Source organism: Triticum urartu, chromosome 3, assembly GCF_003073215.2.
Source record: "Triticum urartu cultivar G1812 chromosome 3, Tu2.1, whole genome shotgun sequence".
Taxonomy (NCBI): Eukaryota; Viridiplantae; Streptophyta; class Magnoliopsida; order Poales; family Poaceae; genus Triticum; species Triticum urartu.
Genome location: NC_053024.1, coordinates 689,392,893 through 689,400,285, shown reverse-complemented (window position 1 = coordinate 689,400,285; position 7,393 = coordinate 689,392,893). Strand labels below are relative to the sequence as shown.

The window sequence follows — 7,393 nt, the reverse complement described above, 5'->3', positions numbered from 1 at the left end:
ACGACATAACCATGGGCGAGGCATAAGAGGACGATACGGGCATCGGGGCAGATGAGCACCGGCTCGCAGAGAAGCAAGTTAACGACACGGAGAAAGAGGACGCCTACGCGAAGATCGACAAGGCGGGGGCAGAAGTTTATGACGAAGCTGGCACGTCCGCGGGATTGCCAGCCGCCGTCCAATTTCCCATCTCCGGCCAAACTCACCGTATACTGTACCACCTTTATAAATAACCGCCAACTTTCTCCAGATTGCCAGCCACGCCCTCGGGACATTTCTTCCTCACCCTCCTCACGTTATCCCAATTGCCACGAGGGTCCTCCCCGCAGCAGCGTAATGAGCCAAGGTTCTCCCGCCGCGACGGGGTCCGGTTCAGGGACAGCAGAGCCGGCCCATGGGCAGCACGGGGACTCCTCCCCCAACGCCGCCGCCGCCTCCGCCACCCCGAGCGCCGTCGCGGCCGATGCTTCCTCCTCCTTCTCGCCGCCACCTCTCCCCCCTGCGGCGCCCCTCCAGCGGCCCCAAGAAGAGCGGGGCGGCGAGCAGGCCGGAGGCTCGAGCTCCGCCGCGGCGGGGGTCGACCGGAATGGCAAGAATCTCCCCTCCGCACCCGCAGTTCCTTCTTCGGAGTCTTCATCTTCGAGCTCCGGGGGCAGCAGCCCCGAGGACGCCGACGCCGCGGCCTCCGGATCCCGGCCGTTCGACAGCACGGCGGTGTTCCAGCAACTGCTACGGGAGCAGACGGCCATCAAGGAGGCGGGTGGGCCGTTGGCCGAGGGGACGAGCAAGAAGAAGAAGCCGGAGGAGGCGCAGGTGATGGCGCGCTTGGTTTGTTGCGACATTCTGTTGTTGTTTCTTGGAGTTCTTGGGAGTCTCTGGAGTGCGTTCTTGAGCGTTTATTGGTTTCTGTCGAGCAGGTGAAATCGTCGCACGCCATAGCGGATCTCTGCCACAATCTTATAAAGGTATTATAGCCTGAATCTTGGACCTCCTTTTCTGTTCGGGATGTGGAATTGTGATCTCTAAGTTTGTTGAAATCTTGGGGATGATCCAGTCCAGAGTAATAGGAGCAGCATCTTGGGCAAATGTTGGGGACAGTTTGACTTTCTGTAATAGAAGCAGAATCTTGAGCAAATCGTTGTGCTAATTAATTGATTATTCTATTTAGCGTGATAGCATATATGATTGCGACTGTAAAATGTAGGGAAATAAATATGAGGATCATGTCTTGGCAGTGGTTCCTGTGATATTTTTGGCAAGACATCTCGCTGCCGCATCAAATGTATCAGTTTTCAGTGTATAGCAGGAATCTTGGGCAAATGTTGGGAGTAGGTTGGTATTCTAGTTTGCCAGCAGTACACAGTCGTTGTTGCTCGTGGATCTTCTGTGAGTCTAGCATCATATTTTGAAGTAAATGACTATCTTGATGTCGTGTCCTGATTACTGCAGCCTTTTAGTAACAGAGCCTGAAGTCAAATGTATGAACCACCTCTGTCAAAAGATTTTGTTATCAGAAAGTTAATCTAGACACTAGTTCAAGACTGCATAACTGGACATAATTTCTGTGAATCATTTGCTGTTTACATGCAAAATCACTGACTACGTACTCCAGTATTTGGTCGAGAAGTTTCACTATTTGGTCGACTGGGACCTGCAACTGACTCAGAAGCCTCAGAATATTATTCCATGTAAATAGTTGCAGAGAATCAAGAAGTTTTAGATGTGCACATTTCGTGGTCTTGCTATTACATTCTTGTTTGTTAATCCCATTGGTTTTTTATCCCCTTATTTCTTGTTGTGAAACGCTTGATCTTCGTGTTGATTATGTGCAATTGTATGGCTGGCAGGATGTCTGAACTTTAACTTTGTTTTCTTGTCAAACAGTTTTTTCTTGGAGAAGAATGGCACTATTCAGAACATGTGAATTGCCAGGTTTGACTCCATTTAGCTTTCTGTAATGTTTCAAAATGGAAGTGCATGAAATACCAGGTTCAAAGTTTTATCACATGATACTGTGGTTCGGGGTTCCTGTACAGTCCAACTGTTCAGAAGGTTTATCTTCTCTTTTATGGGTACTACATTGTATGTTAACTCTTGGTTATGGTAGTATGATACAACCTGAATCGTATCTGCACTGCTGTTTGTTTATCGGATGTTGATATATAATTTTCCTCCTTCCTTACTGAACACAACCAATTAATACCAATGATGGGATTATACATGCTAGTGGTTTCAAACATCTCCAGAGAACATGAAGCCTGAAAATTGGAACAAAATCAATCTTTCCATCACATTTTTAAACATGTTTCTCCATGTTCGAATCAGTGTAATTTGAATTCCTGTATTTACACTGTTTGTTGCAGACACATCCCATCACTGAAGTCAGAAAGTATTATCGGGTTCCTGATTTGGCTACGGGACAAGGAGTGGACCATCTTGATGCCTATTCAGAATTTAGACGGGTGACTGGAGATGGGGAGGGTTTCTACAGGAGCTTCATATTTTCCTACCTTGTAATCGACTAATTGTCCTCCTCTCTTTTCCTTAGTATAGGATGTAGGTTTACTTATTTAAGTCTCTCTGTTTATGCAAATGTACAACAGGAGCAAGTTCTTGATAGGCAGGACACACATGAGGAACACCGTCTGCTTGATGCTGTTAAAAGAGTGTCTGTGCAACATGCAGATCTAGGATTGACCTCTAAATTTCCCAGGAGCTACAGAGTAAGTTCTTGCCTTCTCCATATTTGTTTTTTCTAAACATGCCTGTAAGGGATGATTCTCTTCAGGTTACAGTACACTTCAAGCTGGATCTGGCAATCTCACTATCTTTGTTTGTCATTTGCAGGGGATGCACAATTTCTTACAGTAGTGGCATGCCTGCAGTTTTACACTGTTGGCACAAAACTCAAATTTGAAGTTTATTGTCATGTTAACAACCCGGTCGTAACAACGACCTTAAGAGAAATTTACTTGCAAGAACAACGGCAATATAACGGGGAAATAACATAATTTTATGCTTGTTTGAGTACTGTTGCACCTACTGGTTATTATTATGTAGCCATCTCACTGATGTGTTCCTATGCTATAGTATATCCTTAATTAATGACTGACACTTTTCAGGCGAGTTGTCTTAGCTGCGTTCTTTCTTATCTTGCTATTGATCTGTATTCTGTATGTATTATTGTAACCTATGGTTTGTAAGGATTATCTACTGAATTATTTGAGTCGCTGATTCTTTCAGGCATTTAAGAAGCTGATTAAGAAATTAAAGAGATGGAAGAGGCACGGCATGTGGAAGTGGAACAGCATAACATCAACTAGCAGGTTTTTGATTCGCTTCTTTTCTGCAATTCCATCAAAGTATTGTAGCTGAATGCATTCCACCTCATTGACATAATATGTTCCCTTTTTAGCTACCGTAAAGAGAAACTTCTCGAGTTCTTCAGAAGTTACGATACGACGCAAGACAGTGAGAAAACACCCTTGAACTTATATTTCCTTCTCTTCATCATAATTCATGTTTCTGACACATTTTAGTGGTTAGTTCTTACTTTCCTCAGATTAGTAGTAGCCATCTGGATATGCTCGCACAGGGAGGAGTATGAACAGCGTGTACCAGACCTCAGTGAACATTACAGTCTGAAAGATGTCAGTATCAGTGTCTCTCTCCTCCCTTTTATTACATGATGCTGAATTTCCAATGCACCCATTCTTTGATACACAACACTCACTTTACCTGACCCGTTGCTCTACAAACAGTGGTGCTTTGAGCACGTCACTCCATCTCGTGAGTACACGGACCATGTTATGATGACGGCCTTGGCCGAAGCGCTTGAGGTACCCCTTAGAGTGGAGCAACTCAATGGAGGACCTGCTCACGATATCTACACTGGTCCTGGACCTGGAGTTCCTCTTGTGAGTGTGACCCTTCTGTATACGGGCATTCACTATGATGTCCTCTACCCACGCGCTGCTCCTGCCGAGAGTTCAAGTCAACAGAATTCCCAGTGAAAAGATCCTGCTGATTAGAGTTGAAGTCAACAGATTCTGCTGGATGTTGCTGAGTTTAGGTGGTAGAGAGTTAGACATTGGGGTAGCCATAGCATACACTTAGTTGTGCATTCTTCTTCCTCCTCTGTTGGCACAAACAGCTGGTGCCGATACATTGATCAGTAGCTGCTCCCTTGTCTGAAGGTTGACAAGGAAGAAAAACTTGTGGTGTGGTTTGTCTGAATTGTTGGCTGATGTACAGTGAATCTTCTGTGGTCACATTACAACTTGTTAATTGCTTCCATCTTTAATGCTTCCATTCTTGATATCATCCTTGTTGGCATGTTGGCGTTTTTGTTTTTGACATGGGCATGATACGAATTGGTCCACCGGTATGTTATTTCTGAAAGACACAGGTTTGGTCATGTCTTGCTCATCTGTTCACAGCAGTGTGGATGATCTTTGTTACCTATCCTAATTTTCTATCCAAGATTCCTAGTGAAGTAGATATGCATCTACTGCTGGTGATAAAAACAATCATTTAATTAGTTTATGTGATTAGTTTATATGTGCTGAACGTCTGTTTGTGATTATTTCTATCTGTGCTGGTTACTCTGCTTGTTCCTGAACTAGCTCTAGAACTACAACCAAACAAGTGCACCCAAGAACACAAAATGCAAAAAAAAAGATCAACCTAGATTTGAGCAGCTGAACAATTGCCCGTGCACTGACACATAATACATATGCATGTAACAAATGATCAGTCATCATCCTTCAATGACACATGGTACATGCAGTAACAAATTATGATAAGGAGCTTTCAACTTGCTTTTACGGCTGCATCATCACATAGTAATTCATGGTCTTGTCCTCTGCTTGAGACGAGATGAGTAAAAAACTTCCATTTGACCAGTAGTAGCGGAGATGATCTTGCCATGCAAGCAGAGAGAAATGAAAAGGTCTGGTAGTTACAGTGTATCACGAGGAACACATGGTGGAAACTGACGAGCCGTTCTTCGGCTTATCAGTAAAGGTTTTAGTTATTGATCTTATGTCAAGATTGGATACTAGCGGAAACATAAACTCCTTCAGCTCAATCTTATGTTAATATTGAACACATGTATATTGCTAAATATGAAGTAAGTCAGTATTGAGAACACCATAGATGATCACTCGGGGAAAAAAGCCTTGATAAAAAGGCAAAATCAGTTCTCCAGTTCAAGAAATTAATAGACATAAGGCAAGTAGATTAGTAAGTAGTACTAAGTATAGTATGAAGAATACTAGTTAAAAGAGCAGAATAATTCTTCAGTTCAAGAAACATCATGTAGAATAGTTTGCACATATTTCAACGCACGTCAAAAGAGCCTGATAACTTTAGAATCAACATGGACAACATTCACTTCCTTCAACATGGAAGGGTGTCAAAACATGTATAGATTGCACGAAACCGCAAAATAGTGAGAGCTTATTGATCATAACTTTATTTGCATCAACAAAGATGCTAGTAGGCTCATACTGGATCCCATTCGTACATATTGTAGCTCTAGAGGAATACAAACATCTAGAGATTAGGAAGCACCAGCTCACTCAACAACTTTAGATGAAAGACAACATAAATAACTACGTACTATTCTAGTGTCTGAAAGAAAGTGTGTGGAACAAGAGTTTGTTTCAGCTGCAATTGACTAGCAATGACTTTGTCGTGATGAAAACTGCCGACCAACTTACCTTCCATGTCAACCTGAAGTAGCCATCCAGCAAACTGGACTAGCAGGAGCAACTCACCATCCCCATGTATGACCACCGGATACAAGGAATCATCATGTCCTCCACACAATAACTTCATCTCAGTAACCGGCAATTCAATCTTGCACTTGAAGGTCCAGACCATATTTTCATAGTCCTTCAACACCCAGATATCGATGATAGACGCATCATCATTACAGCTGAACATGCCGAGCATGCCGTCCATGTCAAACAGGTCATTGTAGAGAGGAAAGCCTGGAGCAACTTGAACAACTGGAGCCTGCATATGCTGAAACGACTCAGTTGTGGTGTCGAATACCAGTACCATGTCGCTTCCATTCTCACGTTGCTCTAGGTACCAATGCATGCTGCCATGTAACAAGATAACTGCCCCATGCCCACAGCGTGAAAGCACTTGTTCCGCCTCCGGCAGGCACCCGATGTTCCTTGATGGCTGGACGGAACCCAATTCAAAGATGCAGCAACCACCATCACGGACATATATTTCCTTATTTTCATCCTCAATTTCTTCCTCATTTTTATCATACAGCAGTATCCGGTACTCGCCCGTGGGGTGGTGCCGGTACATTCCCAAGGGCATCATGAAGTCACAAAGCACCGGCAGGGGAGCGCACTGACGAGTGGCCGGGTTGCAGATGGAGAAGCAGGCGCCCTCCGTGTCATAGGACAGGAGGAGGAGGCCGTCGCAGGAGGCCACCACGCTACAGTTGCTCTCATCAAGCTGGGTGAAGTGTTGGAGCTGGGCGTCGGCGGTGGCCGGGTGGTCGAAAACAATGATGTCTCGGTCGTATTCGCTGCTGCCGTAATCTTGACCAGAGGCGACGAGGAGGGTGGGCTGGCGAGCGTGGTGGGTGAGGAGGAAATCGCGGGTGGAGGTGGTGCGGCGCCAGGAAGGGTGGACGGCGCGGCAGCGGAGGAGGGATTTGGGGTCGAGGCGGACGAGGATATCCCAGACGACGATGTCGTCCGGGAGGCCAGGTAGGAGAGGCGTCGCTCCTGCGCTAGTGGCATCCGCCATGGTCGCCGGCCTGGCTGTGGCTGGGAGGCTGCCGATCGCCGTCCGGGAGCAAAGATAAGAAGACGGAGTAGGTGATGGATAGTCCTAGTAACCAGGAGCTAACGGCCTTGACTTGACTCTATCCAATACCACCGGGTCGTTCGGATCGAACGGAACGACCCACTCCATCCAATGACACGTGGGTCCGCGAATCTCAAAGCAGCCACTCCACATCTTCCCCAACAGGCCGTTATCTGTTCCTGTGCTGTACGGGCATGTAGAACTATCCTGGCGTGAGTCGGCAGCGGCGGGAGGCTCTCCGGCGACCTCGTGGAGTTGATGCTCACCTATTTCGTGCAGCCTTCTTGCACTCGGAAAGTCCATGGAAAAATCGGTCAATTCCTGTGACTCATGCTCCTTTTCTCGGCGATTTCCCCCCTTGCTCTCGCCGTAAATGCACGCGGCGGTGGCGGCATGGGCAGCCTTCGCGGGGAACCGTCACTGGCATCATCCGAGCTGCGTTGTCCAGCAGGGAGTACTGCTGCGGCTGTGACGGCATCTCCATCGACGGCACCGGCCTCCTCGGGTGCGACCTCAGCCTCTCCGGTAGCTTCTCCCATTCTTCCTCGCGGCT

General features: G+C 46.3%; 1 pseudogene; it reads left to right on the top strand.

The window, feature by feature from the left end:
- Positions 1-301: 301 nt before the first annotated feature.
- LOC125545935 lies at positions 302-4,320 on the top strand (annotated as a pseudogene).
- Positions 4,321-7,393: the final 3,073 nt, after the last annotated feature.